Source organism: Nanorana parkeri, unplaced genomic scaffold (assembly GCF_000935625.1).
Source record: "Nanorana parkeri isolate BGI_ZX_2015 unplaced genomic scaffold, ASM93562v1 scaffold1491, whole genome shotgun sequence".
NCBI classification, from domain to species: Eukaryota; Metazoa; Chordata; class Amphibia; order Anura; family Dicroglossidae; genus Nanorana; species Nanorana parkeri.
The window spans coordinates 149717-170629 of NW_017307759.1; the positions used below are offsets into that span (position 1 = coordinate 149717).

Consider the following 20913-nt stretch of genomic DNA (forward strand, 5'->3'; position numbering starts at 1 on the left):
GGAGTGGAGACTGATAAAATAGCATGACAGGTATATGAGCGGGTCACCAACCCGGGTCCCAGAAGAAAAACACCATTAGCTGTGGAGCCCAGTCTATGTGGGCAACTGCACAGAGATGGGATTGACAGGCAAGGGTCAGTGAAGGCATGGTATGGGGAGAATTCAAACCTATGGAATAGCAACGATAGGGTGCCATGCCGCCACGCTTCCAGGAGGGACAGTAGTGTATTCCACCATAGTAACACAGCATTGGGAACAAACATTAAGAAATACTTCCTGGGGAGAAAAAAAAGGGGGGGGTGAAGATGGGGGGGGGGGGAAGGCAACAGGAACCAAAGTGGCTATAGAACATTCAAGTAATCGAGTCCAAAACATAAGTTGCAGGGTAGTGACATGGTCGGCTGTAAAGCCCAGTGGACTAGGGCAATGGTTTGGTATTTAGAGATGAGAGGCGAGGGGGTAGAGGTGGGTTGGATGGAGGGCTAGAAAGGTCCTCAGGGCCGGATGAGGGGAAGGGGATTGAGGCCATGCAGTTTGCCACATTCCTGCAGGATTTGGGAAGCAGGGTAGAAGGGTGGGCCGACTCTTATAAGGGCAAGTGTCGATGTTGCATCGGGGGGCGTCCGGTGGAAGTCAAGGGCACGTCCAAGGCCAAACAGGGTTCTAAACATCCACTCAACCATCATAGGCTAAAGGGAAGACGGGAACAGGGAGTCGGAGGCCAATGCTCCCAAACATGGGGTAGGCTCCATCGATGGAGGGATCACAGAGCGCGTTCCAATGGGAACTGGCGTGGCAGGCAACAGGCCTGAAGTGTGAGAACAATAAAGGCCCTACTCACGAAATCAAGTGGGATCGGAGGCCCGACCACGAGTAGGATCCATGGAGGAAGGGGCCGTCTTCTTAGCTGCCACCAGGGTCCAAATAGGGGTCAGGTGGTGTGGAGACGACCGGTCAGGGTGGGGGCTTAGCTGTTTGGAGGGCAAGGGCAGCAGGCCCAAATCAGACATCAGGTGTTGGGCGTAGTATGGCCAGAAAAGGCTTGAGGGCTCTCCGCTTCTGTATGGTGATGGGGCTGTGGTCGGCATAAATTTCGTAGGTAAAGCCTTTGAACGTCAGGGCGCATGCATTTCTGGCGGCCTGAAAGATGGCGTCTTTGGTACGGTAGTAGGTGAATTTCATGAGCACATCCCTGGGTAGGCCGTCAGAGCGTTTAGGGCCTAGGGAGCAGTGGATCCTGTTGAACTCATGCGTTCAATAGGGATCGCCGGTTGGAGCTCCTGGAGGAGTGCAGTGATGGTTGAAGGTAAGTCCTCTATCCGCTCAGGCACGCCGCAAATGCGTAGGTTCCCCCTGCGCGCCCTGTTTTCAAGGTCCTCCAGCTTTGAGACTGTCAACGAAAGGTCTGCCTGCAGTGAGGTGAGGGCGGCAGAGTGAGTGTTCACTACATGGGTAGTGTCGTCCACCTTAGTCTCCAAAAGATCAGTGCGAGAGCCCAAGTCCCTGAGCTCCCTAGAAAGGTTGGCGGAGATTGTATCAGTAGCCATTTTGAGTTCCGCCTGCAGCATAGCTTTAAAACGATCTAGGAGCTGGGCATCTCGCAGATGGAACTCGGCGGCAACTGGGGCTGGAGAGCGAGCAGCCGAGCTGCTCGTAGAGGAGGCGAGCAAGTCGGAGTGAGTCCCCGAAGGCGACGGTTGTTCTGAATACAGAGGAGAGGAGGCCATTGCACACATGCTTGGTGTGGCGGTCTTTTCTCTAGGCGGGGTGGCGGCCTTCATATTCCGTGCAGCCGAAGATCGCGTAGACTTGCGGGTACGTTGCGAGTAGGCACTTTTCCTGCCCATGAGAGGGAGAGAGCAGATCCGGGATCGTAGTGGGGAAGGTTTGGGGTCGATTCGATGAAGATACCGATGAAGATAGCTAAAGAAAAGTATCAATAGGTGCCCAGGGGAAGAGGAGCTGAATCAGCACACGTCTGCCATGTTCAACGGCTCAGGCCACGCCCCGAGTTGTAATTTTTATTTTTATATTGTACAGCTCTGCACAAACTGTTGTCACTATATCAATCCTGTTTAATCAGTGAATCCCTATCGCCCGACACCCGGGACATGCAATTCCGGGCGCCGGGCGAGTAGTTTTTTTGTATATTTAGCCCTGCTCCTGACAAGCAGAGCTAAATGTACATTGAGAGCCGCTGCTCGTTTAATACAAGTGAACTAATCAGATGACTTGTATCAAATTGAGCGGCTGCGATTGTGTCTGGGTACGCCCCACCATGGTTTTCGAGGTCCCCCGCTCCTCTGGGGGCCCGTGACCACGGCATAGGAGCTCACCATAGAGCAGACGAAGAACGTCCATTCTTCGTCTGCTCTGTGTGATCACTGAGACCGTGGCGCTGTAATCACAGCGCCACCTGTCTCAGCTGTGACTAACTACAGCTGTCACAGAAGCCTACCCTCCCTGCGTCCTATGGTCCGGTGTGCCTTATACAGCGCAACATATGGTATATAGCGCCAACAGTTTGTGCAGCGCTTTACAATATAAGGAAGACATTGCAATACAATTCAAGACAAGATGGTCAGGAGAGCCCTGCCCGTGAGGGCTTACAATCTAAAAGGGAGGGGACATTTAGACCAAAGTTTTTTACTGGGTCCTATTGTTAAGGCGAGAGGCGTGTATAAAGGGGATTCAGCAGCAATACTGCTTTATATGCACTGAAAATGGTGTGTTGATCGTGTTTTGTGGAAGTCACATTTCATTTTAGAGTTTGATCATGTTATTGTATAATATATGGAAAGGCTGGATTTGTGGACACTTGTATGTTTATATTCTTTTTGAATAGGAGAGAATGTATTAATATAGTGATATAATGTGTTTTTTTCCCCCCTCAATAGTGCTACACTGTGGTGTTTATTATATTGTGTTTATGTATACTATTTTTTTTTACTTCAATAAATCTTTATTGGATTTTACAGATTTTATCAAACAGAGTGGGAAATTGCAGGTGTTTGAAAACGTACAAACAGTATCAAATTATGCACATATTTTTAACCACCTTTAGGAAATACTATCCGTGTCTCCAGAAACAGGAGAGAGGGACAGTAAGTAGTAGAAAAACGGAAACAAAAGTATATAGTAAGGGGGAGGGAGGAAAGGTAGACAGGGAGCCATAAGCAAGGACATTGGTATACCACCCAATGGGGGTGTTTTGCGAAATTGCGAAGTGAGTTTGAAACTTGGCCGTACAAATATGCATCTCCTGCCAGTAAGTTAAATTATTTTTGAAGTGTGGGAAACTATTTCAAACTTGGGCCCACATATAGATTGTGGAGGAAAGTGACGCCTTTGAGTGACCAAGCATTCAACCGGCTGTCAGGAATTAACATTTCTAGAGCTTTAATAGGGATGTTAACAGCACGATATGGGTCACTTTGCTCTGATTTGGTGCGGAGAAGGCGATATGCTTCTAGAGTGGCCTTGGTCATGGGTGACATACGGGCCATAATTGTTGAGGGGAGTAAGTTGCATATTAGGTAAATATAGGTATTACCTTGCGGGAGGAAGGAAGCCTCTACTTCGCACCAAAGTTTAGAGTGTTGTGGGTGCAGCCAAGCTTTCAACTGATCCAGTAGTGCAGCATGGTAGTAATCCTTCAAATCTGGGTATCCCAGGTCACCTACTTGTCTATGTTTTTTTAGGATTGATAGGGAGCATCTTGGCTTTTTCCCTTGCCAGATGAATTTAAAATACCGTGTAGTGACTTAACATAACTGTTGGGAACAGGGACCGCCAAAGTTCTATAGTAGTTGAGGTAGGGCTATCATTTTAAATGTGGCCAATCTCGCAGACCAGGACTGAGTGTCCCTGTGAAGGCTATTTAGAAGAGTTTGCAGGTGATCTATAAAAGGCACATAGTTATGATCATATATCGTGGAGACGGAATTCGTTAATGTTACCTCCTAGATATGAAATACCTTTGGAGTTCCACTGGTTGGCATTCCCAAGTCTAGAATCTGGGTATGACACTGTGCTAAAGGAATCTAACACTGCAGACACCAAGGCCAGGGAAGTCTCCGGGTTTGAGAGGAGTAGCAAAATGTAATCTGCAAATTGACTGATCTTGTGTAGGTTATGGTTAAATTGGAATCCCGAGATCTGCATATGGGATCTTATAGTTTATGCTAGGGGTTCAATGGTAAGGTTGAAAATCAAAGGAGAGAGAGGGCATCCTTGTCTGGTTCCATTGGTAATAAGAAAGGGTTTAGACAAAGCATGTAATGTAAATACTTGTACTGAGGGCGTTGAGTATAGTGCCATAATGGTGGATATTATCCATGCCGAGAAGCCAAACTTGTTGAGGACATGTTGCATATAGCCCCAATGCACCCTGTCGAACACCTTTTACGCGTCTAGAGCAAGGAGCATAGAGGGTGTCTTGGAGCTATGGGCATGGTGGATTATATTAAGGACGTGAAGAGTGGCGTAAAGTGCCCCTCTACCTTTAACAAAACCCGACTGGTCCGGATGAAGGAGGGAAGAACTTCTGTCAGTCTATTTGCTAGTATTTTTGCATATAGTTTTAGATCGGTGTTAAGAAGCGAGATAGGGCGAAAATTTTTAGGACAAACAGGATCTTTCCCCGGCTTTGGTATTGTCACAGTGGTATCTGTCAACATTTCAGGGGGGAAATAAGCAGAGGCGGAGGCCTTATCATACACCTGGATTAAGTAGGGAATCAGGACATTGATAGTACTCACCGGTGAAGCCGTCAGGCCCAGGTGCCTTATTAGAGGGCAATGATGTAATAGCACGTTGTATTTCTTGTGAGGTGATGGGCGTATTGAGGTTTTGTAGATGGGCCACGGGAAGAGTGGGAAGGCGGATTTTACTTAGGAAATTAAGAATGTCTGCCTCCGAGGGTTGGGGAACTGACTGATCATCTTTGAGATTATAAAGATTACCATAATATGAGCTAAATGCATCAGCTATCCCCTGGGGATGCCATATTCTGTCTTTATGTCCTGTAGGGATTATATAGGGGGTTTTGGTTCGTCCTCATTGAGTTTTGAGGTGATTTCCCTGCTCTGTTGCCACTAGAGTAGAAGTTAGCCTTGTAACAAAAAAGTTGTTTATCATGTTGTTCCTAGAGCAACAACCTAAGGTCCGCTCTTAGTTTAGTTAAAGCTGTGGATGTAGCTGTAGTGGGGTGTATTTTGTTTTGGGAATCTAGAGTGTGAATTTGGGAGAGCAGGTGTGTGAGTTGGCGAGACCTCTGCTTCTTTGTTTGTGCCCCTATTTGCATGATTAGCCCCCGTACGAGCGCCTTATGGGCATTCCAAAGAGTTATAGACATCATCAACAGAGGGTGTATTAATATCAAAAAATAATTTCAAAGCTTTTTCAATCAAATTTTTGTTGATAGGAAGGAGCATCTGAGAGACATTATAGCGCCACATATAAAGATCTGGATATACAGGGCGGTCAGATATAGATATTGACACCGGTGCATGGTCCGATCATGTAATATCGTAGATATGTGAAGCATGCACCTGTGACAATAATCGTTTGTCTACAAAGATTAAGTCGATGCTAGAATAGGAAGTATGTGGAGCTGAAAAGAAGATATAGTCTCTTTCTGAGGCATGCAGGCAGTGCCATACATCAAATAGAGACTCTTCGGTCATGAGTTGTTGCATACTGGGCGATTGACGCTTAATTGGGTTTGAGGAGTCTAGGGTTGCATCTATAGTCATGTTGAAGTCACCACATAGTACCGTATAACCCTGGTGGAGTGTAGACAGCTTTCTGAACATCTTATGCAAAAAATTAATCTGGTGAGTGTTGGGTGTGTATATACATACAATAGTGTAAAGGGAGGAGTTGATATTGCACACCAGCACAAGGTATCGGCCTTTGGGGTCGCTATAGGATGTAATCTCTAAGAAAGTAACTGTGTCTTTCACCGCAATCATTACTCCTCCCGTTTTGTTGGGGGAGTTGGCAAAGTACGTGTGCGGGAAGTGTTTATGAGAGCATTGAGGAGCATGAGAGAGAGACAAGTGTGTTTCCTGGATACATATGACGTACGCGTGGAGAGATTGGGCCTCTTGCCAGAGACTCTTTCTCTTGGCAGGATGATTGAGGCCTTTGGTGTTAAGAGTCACTATGTTAAAGGAGAAACTATGGGGTTAAGGCTTTTCCCCATAGTTCTCCTTAGGGTAACGGGAGGACACAAACTAGCGTCCTTCCATCACCCTAGGCTCAGTATACCGCAAGCTGTAGCTCGCGGTATACTAAAAAGCTGCAGTATACCGCGAGCTGCTGCTCGCGGTATACTGAGACGCCGCAGCTGAAGCGGATCCCGACAATTATGCCGGGATCCGCCCAGCTGTGTGACTGGCAGCTGGCTCTGCCTATCTAGAGGCAGAGCCAGCTGTACCCTCCCCCATCCGTTCCGCCAGTCAGCGCTGGCGGATCGGAGCGGGGAGGGGGGAATCCAGCCCCTCCCCTGTCATGGCAGAGAGCCGTGACAGGATCGAGAGGTGAGCGAACGCCGGTATGTTTTCGCTCACCTCCCGATCTACTGAGCCGACCTGTGACAGTCTCATTATCACAGGTCGGCTAGAACTATGAGGTGAGTGAAAAGCACTCACCGCATAGTTCTCCTTTTAATTGGCATGTGGAATCTGTATCAGTTCGCATGATGTATGCATCGTACTCACAATACTGGAGGCAGCAAACGGGAAGTAGGTGATCAAAAGTAGAGGGGTCACCGGTTGATGGGAGGTGGGCGGTTCTTCTGAGAGGTGAAGCATCAATTGGAAGTAGGTGTGAAGGCTCCTTGTTTGGCTCAGGGGTAGAAATGGACATAAAAAAGGAACAGTAAGGTTAAACTGTAAACAAGTAAAAACAAGATCCCAGGATGGGATTGTATTGCAGCGTTTCAAGCTGCACAGCATTGGGGGGGGGGGGGTTATCACAGGAGTGATAAGCAATGTGGCACCAAGAGGCATTAGGTATGCAGGCGGATCTTTCCAGACACTCATCCAGCACCACTTTCCTCAGCTCTAGAGTTGCTATTGTGCCGTGGAGAGCGCCAGTCAGAGGAGTTGCCACGTGGGGAGCCATCTGGTTTGGGGGTGGATTCGGCAGATGGGTTAATGTCCCATTTTTTGAGGAGTGAAAATCCTTGATCTGGGGACAGCACGGTGTAAGTGTCACCACCTCTGGTTGTAAGAAGCTTAGCCAGGTATCCCCATTTGTAGCGAATTTGGTGGATCCTCAGAGCTTTGGTTATAGGGAGAAGGTGTCTCCGGAATAACATAGTGTGTTGAGACAGATCTGTGAAGCATTGTAGGTGGGTGTATTGCTTGGGTATATGGGTGGTATCCCTGACAACTTGAAGTAGTTTGTAGCTTGTCTGGTAAGAACGAGGGTTTAGGGAGACGGTGTATGCGATCAATAGTGAGATCAATGGTGGTCGCCTCTGGGAGCACCTGGTGGAATAGGGCCTGGACGTAATGGAGGAGGTCACCCTGGGCGACCGATTCTGGTATGCTACGTACCTTGATATTGTTGCGGCGTGATCTGTCTTCAAGATCTGCCATTTTAGCTTTCATCCAGTCTATATCGTCCTCTCTGGCATTACGGGAGTCCACTAGATCATTAAAGGTGTCAGCAAATTCAGCCATTTTGTCTTCCACATGGGATACTGTCACCCAGTTGATGTAGATCTGACTTAAATTGGGATACAAAGGATTGCATATCATTAGTCAGGGAGCTTCTTAATTAGATTAACATGTCCCTGAGGGTGGACACTGAAATAGGCTGGTGGGAGATAGGGAAAGCTTCTAGGGGCTCTATCAGTTCCCTGGTGTCATCTAGAGATGAGTTGATTCTGCTCAGCTCATTTTGGGCCTCCGTCTCTGAGGCAAGCCGCAGCCTGGATTTGATAGGGCTCCGGTTCTCGGGTGGCGTGCCACGAGTTGAGGGCGTCGCTGATCCGGTCCCTGAGTGTGGGGACATGGAGGGTCCGTCGGGAGTGAGAGGTTGTGGCAGTAGATGGGGCCTTGAGCGCCGCTGGCCGTGACAGACCGCCACCATCTTGGCTCCGTTTGCGGGACAGCAGCGAAAAAGTCAGTGAGTCTGCGAGGACGGGAGCTGTTTTTTTTTCTTTTCGACATCTCCACCGGGAGCAGTATGGTTGTAGTAGCCCGGGAGTGTCCTTAGATCTGCTGATTGTAGCCTTAATCAGCCTCTAGGCGCGATCCTGCACAGAGCTCACTCAGGCAGCGCCCATGCAATTCGAGCGATGGCCACGCCCCCTGTGTACACTATTTTTACCAGAAAATTTGGGTTTTCAATTTCATTATTACCTGCTACCTTTTCATTTTTTTCTGTCTCTATGAAAGAGACCATAGCCAGGAATATTAAGAGTCCAATCATGTGAGGAAGAAAGGCAAGATTCAGCAATACCAATAAAATCATAGGGGTCTATTCACATAAGGGTGAAGAGTTTGGAGAAGGCAGGAGAAGTGAACAATCTAAGCCAAAATAGCTGATTTGGAAAAATTCTCCTATTCAGCTCACTTTCCAGTTCAGCTATGTTGGCCTACATTGTTCACGTCTCCTGCCTTCTCCAAACTCTTCACCCTTTTGTGAATAGACCCCATAGTGTTCTTCATGCGCCAAAGCGTCCAACTCTCCTATTGTGCTTGGCTGACTTTTGGCATTGGTAAACAAACTCTCTAATTCATTGCTGCACTTGTAATATTCATATCTTTTTTTTTTGTAGTACAGACAGTGTTTGTTACTTGTTTGTAACATGAAAATCTCCCTATCAGGATTCCCCCATCTTCCTCTATTTCACCATTTATTAGTGCCTGACCCCTGCCTCCCTCCTCTGCCATCCATTTAGGTGCAAACCATCTTTAGCATATAGGTTGTACCCCAATGAAAAGTCAGTTCAGTGCTCTAGAAACCCAAATGAGTTCTTCTTACGCCAGGTCTTTAGCCATGCATTTAGCTTCCTAAGCTCCTGCTGCCTTTACTGCATTGTGCATGGCACAGGCAACATTCCAAAGAATATTACGTTGGATGTGCTTCATTTCAACTTGCAGCCTAGTTCTCTATAATGATTCTTAATCCACTTTATTTCATCTATTTTGCCAATGGTCTCAGCATGGACCAAGACAGCTGGGTAATGCTCATTCACCTCCCAGTCTACCTGGTCCACCACATGCTAAATCTTGGTACCAGGAAGATAGTAAACCATTTAATTGAGGCTATCTGAGCAACACATTATTCTATCCATCCTCCTGATTCTAGAATCCCATATTACCACCAACTGTCTAGGCCTTCCTGCTTTACCCTCACTACCCTAACTAGATGAACTTCTCTCCTGGCTGCTAGGAGTAGCAGTGACATCTAGGTCTGCCACCTCCTGGGTTTGCTACTAACACATCTTTATTCAACTTAGTACATTCATTTGGGAGCTTAAACACAGGGCTGGCCTTTTCTGTGAACCCCTGCCACTTCCTCTAGCTCAAGAATCCAGATTCTTACCTTGTCATCCTCGCTCACCTCTCCACATCAACCACCTTAACTGCCTGTTCTGTGAGCAGAAGACTTATACTGAGTAGTGGAATTCCTGTATTCCTTAACCAGTTGACATCCGCGGTGTTAAACCCCCTTCCCATCCAGGCCATTTTTCAGTATTCAGCGCTGCGGTACTTTAACTGACATTTATTCCGTCATGCAGCGCTGTACTGAAATGAATTTTATACCCTTTTTTGGGGACAGATAGAGCTTTCTTTTGGTGGTATTTATTCACCACTGGGGGTTTTATTTTTTTACTATATTAAGGAAAAATTACCGAATTTTTTTTAAAAAAAACAGTTTCCCCTATATTAAATGATAAAACATTTATTATTACCCAATTTTTTGGTAAAATATAAAAACCGTCTGGAGACGGCAACCCGCAGATGCTGCAGTGCCGTCCGTCTGTTTTTTTACTACGGGCGGACGGCAAGAGGTTAATGGACCTAGCAAAAAATATTTTTCTTGGAGTCCATTGAGGGACACATGACCCACCCTCCCTGTATTTGTTATGGCTCTTGGTACTGCTTTCACAAAACTGAGGCATGCTGGGTAAAAAGGTTATATGGGGGATGGCCTGCACTTTCCTGTTTACCTGTGTACAAACCTCCTGTAAGCTGCAGCATGACCTGACTATCTAAATTCCTGTGTCTCTCAGTGGACTCCAAGAAAAATATTTTACAGTAAATACAAAAATCTTATTTTGCTTATATCCTGTCTTGTAGCAGCCAGGATAGGTATCCTGAGACACAGGAAAATGACATACCCAGCAAAGATAAATGAATGGGTAATATAACTTAATGCACATCTAAACCCAAAATGCAAAATGTAATATATTGCAGCTTATCCGTCCTTAAACATGGCTGCAATAGTTGTCGTTTGTTTTTTTTTTTACCCTTTATTTTCACATGGTAATCCAGCTAATAACACAATTCCTGGATTGGGGTGGCCCAACTCTATGAAGGAGCAGAGTAGCTACCCTTTCACAACACCATTGTCAACCTGTGAAGAGGGTAGTGTTGGGGGCATTAGTAGATTTAGATCAACTTGATTAACAAATTAAATCCGACCACCAGCTAACACTTTTCAACCAGTTACAGATTTTTTTTTTCTTTTGGGATGAAGGTTTTGCACAAATAAATAAGATCCAGACATCCCAACCTGCAAAACCTTATTTCAGGGAGGTGCCCTTCTTATTTCACTGAGGTACCTTCTCTGTTTTTTTTATTTTAACAGCGGCCGTCGGCCACCGTCACAATAAAAAAAAAAAAAAAACTAAATGGCAGGGGAATGAATAGCTAGGCTGCTATTGGTCATTTTAAATTGCAATAGCCAATAGCAGGCTCGCTCTAAAGGAGTACTATGAGGCGAAAATCACTCAGCCTCATAGTTCTAGCCGACTTGTGACAATTAAACTGTCACAGGTCGGCTTAATAGATCGGGAAGTGAACGAACACATACCGTCGCTCGCTCAATTCTCGATCTATGCGTGCAGAGAGCCGTGACTGTCACTCACGGCTCCCTGCAGGGATTCCCCCCTCCCCTGTCCAATCCTCCAGCCCTGACTGGCGGAACGGACGGGGGAGGGGGCGGGTGCAGCTGGCTCTGCCTCCCAATCACGCAGCTGGGTGGATCTCCACAGTAATGTCGGGATCCGTCCCGGCTGCAGCGATCTCAGTATACCGCAATATACTGAGCTTTGGGTGACGGGAGGACGCTAGTTTATGTCCTCCCGTGACCCTTAGGAGAACTATGGGGAAAAATACTTACCCCATAGTTCTCCTTTAAGCACCAAGTGCTTGCAATGCAATTATTTAAACAAAACAAATTATAAAAGTTGGGGACATTTTCATTTTTGATTTCGGCCTAACAAATTCTGCTGCAGGAGCTGCGTTGCAGTGCCATTCATTTCAATGGCAACCCAAACGTGCCTCCCACCCACAGTGTGATCGCCCGCACTAGAAAGCACGGTACCGCAATGTTGTGCATTCCAGTGCAGTGCGATTGCAAAAAAATTGTACATGCAGTTTTATTCTGAAGTAAACCTTGTTTTTAACACTGCATTTGTGTATTTTATTTTAAATTAGGGATAGTATTTTTTTTTTAATCCGATTAATCGAAAAAATAATTGGCCAACTAATAATTATACAATTAATCATTAGTTGCAGCCCTAGTTCCTTTCCTTCTCAGGCATCTGGATCTACAGACAGACTAAAGCTGGCCATACACCTATCAATTTATTTTGTTCAACCCGCGAGCTGAACGGAAGAAATTGAAGTGATTCCTCCATCAACACAGACAATGTGTAGATCGAGGAATTGTCGCTATTTGCATTGTATTCTGGCAGGTGCCGCCAGCACCTGTCAGAATACCCGATCAGAGTGGGCAAGCTCTGATCGTGCCAGATTTTCCCAGCCAGCTCCTTCGATCAGCTAATTGAGGAATGCCAGCTGAAAGGGAGCCAACAGCCCCATACACTGGCCGAATTTCGGCTGGTACATTAAAAACCAGCCGATATTCGGCCAGTGTATAAGCACCTTTATGCTTCTTCATCTCATGTGTCAGAGACTGTCTATCAACTGGTAAGTTTCATCATGAAAATGTACAAATTTAAACACAGAAATCGAAATAGACTCTTAACTTGAGACAAATAAACTACTGGAAATCAAAATCGTCAATGCTAAAGCCTGATGAAGGTACCCTGTGTTGTCCTGAAAGTGCTTGTTGGTTATATGACAAAAAATGAAGCTTTAGCTATCCTAAAAGAACTGCTGTGCTCGTGACATTTCTATAATTTTGCTGACATTCGCGGCGCCATCCACAGTCACTGCGAGCGCCCCCCACTACAAGGGACATATCGGTAAGGAGTGCGACAAGGATAGTACTTATTATGAGAATCAAGCCAGACACGTGTGTAGTATCAGCCCAGTATCAAAGTTTATTTGGTGCGCTAGTGAATCATATCAAGTAAACATAGGGCAGTAGTTAAACATTAACCAATCACAAATAAGAAAAGCATAGGAAATGCTGCATATAAAATCAAAACTTGGCTAGATAACGATGCACATTAATTTCTTGTGAAGTCACGTGTTTTCCAGTAACTCAAAACGCTCAAAGTTGTTACAGCTTAAACAAGTACTTTTAACTTGAGACAAATAAACTACTGCTAATATTAAACTCATTTTATCCATTCACCTATAGTATTGCAGAATGTGATAAGTGTTGTCATTAGCATTAACCCATTAAAGCTATATTGCATACAGAGATGAGTGGGCCATAAGAGCATATGCATTACTTTTATAAGTACTTCAATCCCCCCATTGAAGTATAGTCCCCCCCATTTGTATTAGGATTGTATTGTGCAATTTTGCTATAACACTTTCAACAGATTTCAATTAGTCAGAAGATAGGTTGTATTGGATTCCCAGCTGACTGAAGTTTAACCTGCTTATATATTACAGGAGAGTTTTAAAGTTTTTGAACTTGGCGATGTTCACTTTCTCTTGAAAGTTTCTGAGAAGCTGAGAAATGCCTTGGTTCACCACAAAAAATGCTGTTGGGAAGATGCAGAGAAGAAAAAGGTATGTACTTTTGTTTAATGGTGATGGGATAATTAGTATTAAGCTGTATACTGTCAGTTCAGTCAAGAATACAAGAGGCCACCATCGGAAACTGCAGAGAATAGGTTAAATCTTAAACAGTGAAGGGGATTCTTTACTGTGAGAGCTGTGAAGTTGTGGAAAACCCTTCCACAACTTACTTACAGACAGTGGTATCAGCTCAGAGTATGGAATCATTCAAGAACTATCTAGATACTTTTTTTTAGCGCACAGATATACAAGGGTAGAGATAATCTTTGTAACAAACACAGACAAACCACAAAGGTTGTCCTCGATGGACCTGTGTCTTCAACCATAACAACTATGGAACTATATGTACTTTTGATTCCAAAATTAGGTGGAGATATCATCTACAGTTGTTTTTGTTCACCAAGCTATTCTTCTCTAGCTTAAAATGACATTGACACTAGAACATATAAGTTGAACTAGAGGTTCCCGTTAAAGAACACAACTTTTACTTACCTGTTTGGTGGGTGACTACTCCAATCTTTGTTATTTTTCATAGCTTCAGCCGCTGCTGCCATTTGACATTTCTGGGGTTGATAGATAGTGTGCCCCTGCTGCATGCTGCTGTTTCACTTTTTGACTGATATGTAACAACTGTGTCTAGCAGTGATGTAGCAATCTGGAGGTGGGACCACAGCATGCAGTGCAAAATTCAGGCATCTTTGTGGTGCTTACATTCTTCATATACATTTCTGTGTCCTTAATGAGCTCCTAAGCCCAGGCTGTACACAGGATTTCAAATTTTGACACTAGGTGCATCCTTCACCATTCTTCTCTCAAGTGAAGAAATTTTACTGTCTACAAAATTTCTGGCAGTAGCCTGTTAAATGGCAAAAGGTGGACCTAGCATCTAGAGCATATATGTCAAACTCAAGGCCCGCGGGCCTTGAGTTTGACATGTATGCTCTAGATGCCATGTCATTATCTTCAGCCCGCATGATAATATTTATCATTTGATCTGGCCCGCCAGTATACTCCCCACACTCAGGGCCGTAGGAAGGGCGAAGCGGGTGGGGGCGCAGCCAGGACCCTGGTATTCCGCCAGTTTGGGGGGGTGCGCCGTGGCCGACAATCTTCATGGGACTGAGGAGGCGGAGAGCTGCCGCCGGCCAGACGGCTGCATTACCCAGCAGGCAGCCTGGCAGCGGCACAGCGCGACAAGGAACTGGAACGCACTCTTTATGGTGTGACTGGGCCCTCAGGCTCAAGCACTGCCTTTGTGTGCAGTGTGTCATGTAATTTTCTTTCTGGCACGTCAGCTTGCAAAAGCGCGCATAGCTGAGCGTGCCAAGATGAAAAATGTCATCTTCAGCCAATCACGTTCTTAATACTACGCCCCATATCAACCACAGTGGGAAGGAGCATCAGCATGTTTGGTGCTGTAGTCCCAGGAGGCAATGTCAGTGCCTTAGTGGTTAATGGAGCCCTCTTCCTCCTGTCCAGGCCCACCCAAGTGGTGGAACTCCAGGGCCCAGTCACAGCTGTCTCAGTCTCCACCACTTGGGGGGCACTGACAGGAGGAAGGGGGCCCCAATAACCACCAAGCCACTGACATTGCCTCCTTGGACTACAGCTCCCAGCATGCAGCAGGCCAACATGCCACAGCTCGCTCCCGCAGTGATTGATACTCATGCCAGTGGCAGAACTACCAGGGTCGCAGCGGCTGCACAGAGAGCCCGCACTGACCACCTAAAAAAAACACAATTTTCTGTTGTTGCCTCAGGCGCAAAAGAAGCTAGCTACTGCTCTGCCCACACTAATGAAAGCTCCAAGTGTCCCCAGGATTGGCATCCCCTTCGCGCAGGCGCGGGCCTGCCACATCATTCCAGTGTCATAAAGATGTGATCGGCGGCTGCATGGTGGACATCTTTATAGCTGGAAGTGCCCTGTGGCTTCTGTAGGAAAGGCCTGCGGCTGTCCCTGCCTTGCCAGACCTCAGATCAGGGATAAGGAGCTTATGGGGCCTGCGCAAAAAGGAGTGAAAGCAGGGGAAGAATCCACAGAAGCGGGCAACAGTTTTAAAAACTTTTTTTGTAAGTAAATTATTTTGTTGTAAATGCACTGTACTATTTAATGTCTGTTTTTTGCTTGTATTATTTAAATATTTCGGTTATTTCTTAAAGGGAAAGTAAATAAAAAAGTTAATAAAAAATGTTTTATTGTAATTATGTATCATGCTTTTTAATAAATAAATGTACAGGCTTTATTATACCTTGTGATATACTGTATATGCCGCTGTATTATACTGTGTGATAGACTGTATAGGCCGCAGTATTATACTGTGTGAACCAGCCCGGCCCTCGACTTGGAGCATTTTTTAAATTTTGGCCCACTGTGTATTTGAGTTTGACACCTCTGATCTAGAGGGTTGGGACATGGTGTACAGATCCACGAAGCAGATATGATTTAAACGATAACACAGGCATTTGATGGCACCTGCAAGGTTAATGTACATAAAGGTACAAAACACAAAAAATCCCCAGCTAGCCTGCAACCAAACAAATTGCCCTGTCAACAGTATGCGTTAAAATCAGAGGTTTTAGTTGCACAGACTTTTGGCCAAAAATATGTAGAAACCACACCGCCGCGCCAAGGCACCTCTGCAAAGTGTGGTCCTAACTCTATGGGGTCTATTCACAAAGCTGCCGAAGGATCTGGCCGTAGCTTCGGCCGATCCTTCGGCTAGCTTCGGCCCCAGGACCCCTTCGGTTGAAGAGAACCGAGGGGGTGCTGTACGGGCTATTCACAATAGCCCGTACAGCTCCCGAACATGGCCGATCGGCTCAGCCGAGCCGAGCGCATATGCCTCGGCTCGGCTGAGCCGTGCTGAAAGCCGAAGCTGGCCGAGCGACAGCCTGCTTCTGACAGCTGGGCGGAAAATGTTTTTATTTAAATAAAATTATTTAAATATTTAGGTTATTTCTTAAAGGGAAAGTAAATAAAAAAGTGAATAAAAAATGTTTTATTGTAATTATGTATCATGCTTTTTAATAAATAAATGTACAGGTTTTGTTATTATACCTTGTGATATACTGTATATGCCGCTGTATTATACTGTGTGATATACTGTATAGGCCACAGTATTATACTGTGTGAAGCAGCCCGGCCCTCTACTTGGAGCATTTTTAAAATTTTGGCCCACTGTGTATTTGAGTTTGACACCTCTGATCTAGAGGGTTGGGACATGGTGTACAGATCCACGAAGCAGATATGATTTAAACGATAACACAGGCATTTGATGGCACCTGCAAGGTTAATGTACATAAAAGGCACTGGCGGAACTACCAGGGTCCCAGCGACCGGGCCCTGACACCCCCCATAGTGCTGCTCCTTCCCCGCCGCTCTGCCACCCGCAGCAGTAGAAGTCTGACATGTGCGGGCGGCTGTGTGGCAGGGATGGACAAGTTGTATGAGTGATGAGCATAAACCAAATAACAAGGCAACCGGCCATTGCTGAGTCCGAATGGACACTAAAAAGGAAAACGGTAAAACCAACTGCCATGGAACGAGGCACCAGGGTGGGTCCTGAGGATTATGAGTCTGGAGGACTCAAGTTAGTGGAAGGTCAGGGATCCCCGGGGGCCATCATCCGGGCGAAGTGGAAGAGTTCCGAAGAGGAGCCTTGCGACTAGTTGAAGATGACGGAGCCGGAGCTGAGGAGGGTGATAAGCGATTCGACATCAATCGTTGCCCCGGGGAAGAATGTTGGCCGGAGGCGGAGTCAGCTGACAGGCCAAGATCTTCCTACAAGGACATTGCTTCGGAGAGGGTATTGCATTGAAATGGGCGACCTTGGAAGGTGAACATTAGGCAAAAAGGAAATCCCCACCATACATCACAACGTGGCGCTGGAGGACAGAAAGAGCAGGTTTCATCGCCCGTCGCTTCGTGATGGTAGTCGGGGCTAGGTCAGCGAAGATTTGATAGTCATAGCCCTGGAACGCGAGGGTGGAGGCTTTGCGGGCCGCTTGAAGAATAGCTTCTTTGGAGCGGAAGTACAGGAATTTCACCACAATTTCTCCTGGGGGTGGGGGGCATCCTTCCACTGCCGCGTGAGGGCCCTGTGGATCCTCTGAAATTCCAGGCGTTCCACGGGTATGTCCGGTGTCAATTCCTGCATGAGTGCTGTAACGATGGCCTGGAGGTCAAAGACAGTCTCTGGAGTGCTACGGAGATTAGATCTGCGGGACCTTTTTTCCAGATCCTCTAGTTTAGATGTTAGTCCAAGTTGTCATTCTGGAGCTGCTCTAGCTCCTGGTCATGATGATCTACAGCTGTTACTACTGTGTCCATGCGGGCCTCCAGCTCTGCTGTGCGCTGGCCCAGCTCCCTGATCTCCCTGGTCACCTTGTCAGTAATTTGCTTAGAGGTATGGTGCAGGACCTTCTGGAGCATCCTGTAAATCCGACGGTTAATGGGGGGATACTATGCTGTAGTGGTATGGGTCTCTGTTAGATTGTACATATTGTTTTCTCGTGTTAAGAACTTATTCTCTCTGTTCTCCCTGCTAGGAACAAGCCCCTTCTATGACCTTTCGAATGCAGTGGGTCTTGGGGGCGGTTTTGCGGGTGCTCGGGACATCCCCCTCAGGCCACTTATGCTCCTCCCTACACGCTACGCATTTAATATCAAAGGCTTTGGAGGAGATGATATCTCTCTCCACTGTACATTCTCTGACCGTCCTCCCCATTGTTCTGTTGAGCATGCTCTTGGCCTGTGGGATCTCCTGAAGTGCCCACCTTGCTCACACAGGGCTTGGGAACAAAGTGCCTATGAGCTAAGTGGCATTTAAAAATTTGATTTGTGCTGTTTGGGATATATTGAGTGCTGAGTGCTCGGTTTTTGGAATACTTGTTGTCTCTGCTTCTTTTTTAGACCCTTTTTAGTATGTAAAAATTTCATTAAGCAGGTGTATTATAAGCTAGTGCACCACACACATTAAACTTGCTCACACAGCTCTTGGGAACAAAGTGCCTGTGAGCACTTTGGCGTTAAAAAAAAATGGTGTTTGAACTGTAAGTAATATCTTTATTTTATTATTATATAAACATTGCAACTGGGAGAATGTTTGTTAGTATGGTTGAAGGGTTTGTTCAGTGCCATATGTATGCACAAATGGAGCCACAGCTCCAGGGTGAATACCGCTGTGACATATGTGAGCAATTGCAACACTGAGGAGCTTTGACAGCCTTGAGAGGAGTCTGCTGATCACTGAGCAGGCAGTTAATGGGGTGGATGTGAAGGGTGGAAGGGAGAGGATGACCAGCTAGGACGCTGGGTTACTGTAGCTAGAGGGAGTGGCAGGGGCTCACAGAAGAGTAAGGCCAGCCCTGTGTTTGTGCACCCAAACAGATTTGCTAAGTTGGGTGAAGATGTGCGTGCGGCAGACTCAGAGTTGGCAGCTCTAGATGTCACTGCTATCCCTAACAGCTGGGAGAGCAGCACATCTAGTCCGGGTGGTGAGGGTAATGCAGGAAGGCCTAGACAGGTTGTGGTAATAGGGGATTCTATAATTTGGAGGACTGATAGAATAGTTTGTCGCACGGATCGCCTCAACTGGGTGGTTTGCTGTCTCCTTGGTGCCAGGGTTTGGCATGTGGTGGACCGGGTGGGCAAATTACTGGGAGGGGCTGTGCATGACCCAGCTGTCTTGGTCCATGTTGGGGCCAATGACAGTATACATGGAAGATGGAGGATCCTTAAAAATCAATATAAAGAACTAGGTTGCAAGCTGAAGGGAAGGACCTCCAAGGTAATATTCTCTGGAATATTGCCTGTGCCATGCGCAACACAGGAAAGACAGCGGGAGCTTAGAGAACTAAATGCATGGCTGAAGACCTGGTGTAAGAGGAAAAGCTTTGGATTTCTAGAGCACTGGACTGACTTTTCATTGGGGTACAACCTATATGCTACAAATGGTCTGCACCTAAATGAAAGGGGGGCTGCTGTGCTGGGGAGAGGTTCATGGGAGGGTTGAAATAGTATTTAAACTAGGATTGAGGGGGGGAGGGAGAGAGATAGAATATAATGGTTCAGATAGGTCAAACAGGGGTCAGACTATAATGGAGAGTGGAACAGGGGAAAATGGGGGGAGGGAAATGGATAAGAAGAATCCCATGTTGCAAACAAACATTGGAGATTATAGTACTAATTGTACTACAACAAAAGATACATCAATTACAAGTGTAAAATGTAAAAATGGCTTGAATTGTTTGTTCGCCAATGTCAGAACTCTGCGCGGCAAAATGGGAGAATTTGAAGCTTTGGTGCATGAGGAGAACTGTGATTGGTAATAATTGGTATTGCTGAATGTTGGCTTGGTTCTTCACATGACTGGGCTGTAAATATTCCTGGCTGTGCTCTCTTTCGGAGAGACCGGGTAAAACGAAAAAGGTGGTGGGGTTTGTCTCTATGTGAGAAGTGATCTAAAAGTGAGTGTGAAAGAGGACTTTATTGATGGTGAGTGTGATGGTGCTGAGGAGTTATGGATGCAGTTGCATACTCGTATGCATAACGCAAAGGTAATTGTGGAGTTTGTTACAGGCCCCCTAGTGTTAATGAAGAGATAGACTCAGCTTCTTACACAGATAGAAATGGCTGCAAGGGCGGGGACAGTAGTATTAATAGGAGATTGTAACTATCCTGACATTATAAAACAAAAATCACTGCGCTAGGAGTGTGTGCCTAACTGTCTAATTGGACCAGCCGCAACACTGTGTGTAAATAAGTGTTTGAATTGCAAGTGTGTTGCGCTCGGTCTAAGTGAACAAATCCACCCTATCAAATTATTTCGTGTATCAATCAACGAATATCAATGACTTGGCATGTGCATGATTTATATAGTGAAAGGTAAGAATATTAATGATATTCAATCATAAAATAAAAACAGGATAAACCATGAAACAGTAAGGCCTTCTCGGTCAGTGTGACATTACAAACATTGTGACAATTATCACCATCAATGGCTTAATATATACATACTGGGTAGGTGAATACCATGATAAAATATTAATAATAATTGTGATATAGTGAAATAACTTATTGTGTGCATATTTCAGCTGTGATATTGTGATGTGGTGAAGTAATTTCTTCAGAGCGTATTTTAACCGTGGGAAAAAGGGGCCTCTACAGTTGATGACCACCCAATTCCTCCTTAAGTGATATAAATAAATTAAATCTCTAAGATGATGACAGCAATAAAACAAACAGTCATTTCAAGGGGTCTAAACCATTTTGTGCATATCCAGCAAGTGGGATTAAATGGTTACTTCCCTTCTTTCAGCGGCATTTGGCTAGTCTGTCCAATAATCCCCAAGATGTCCACGGGATCGTCTCCAGGCTGATATTTGTGTTGGAAAGTCTTTATTTCTAATTTTCCTGACATTGACTGGCATAATGGCACAGCTGGAACAGTAAAAGGGCGGACATTTATAAACTTATTGCATGACAATTTTATGGTACCGTTTGTAGAAGCCCCAACTAGAAATGATGCCCTGCTGGATCTGGTAATCTCAAACAATGCAGAGCTTATTACAAATATTCATATAAAAGAACATCTGTGTAGCAGTGACCATAATATGATTTAGGCCAGAGAGAGAGAGAGTGTGAGGCCGCAGAGAGAGAGTGTGAGGCCGCAGAGAGAGAGTGTGAGGCTGGAGAGAGGGGGGGGGGGGGGGGGGGGGGGGGG

General features: G+C 45.8%; 1 long non-coding RNA gene across 1 annotated transcript in view; it reads left to right on the forward strand.

Moving 5' to 3' along the window:
- Positions 1-13145, forward strand: part of LOC108798506 — a 62201-nt gene extending 49056 nt beyond the window's left edge. Inside the window, exon 3 of the long non-coding RNA XR_001941956.1 lies at positions 13062-13145. This is a non-coding gene — a long non-coding RNA (uncharacterized LOC108798506). The remainder of the gene's footprint in view (positions 1-13061) is intronic.
- The last annotated feature ends 7768 nt before the right edge of the window (positions 13146-20913 follow it).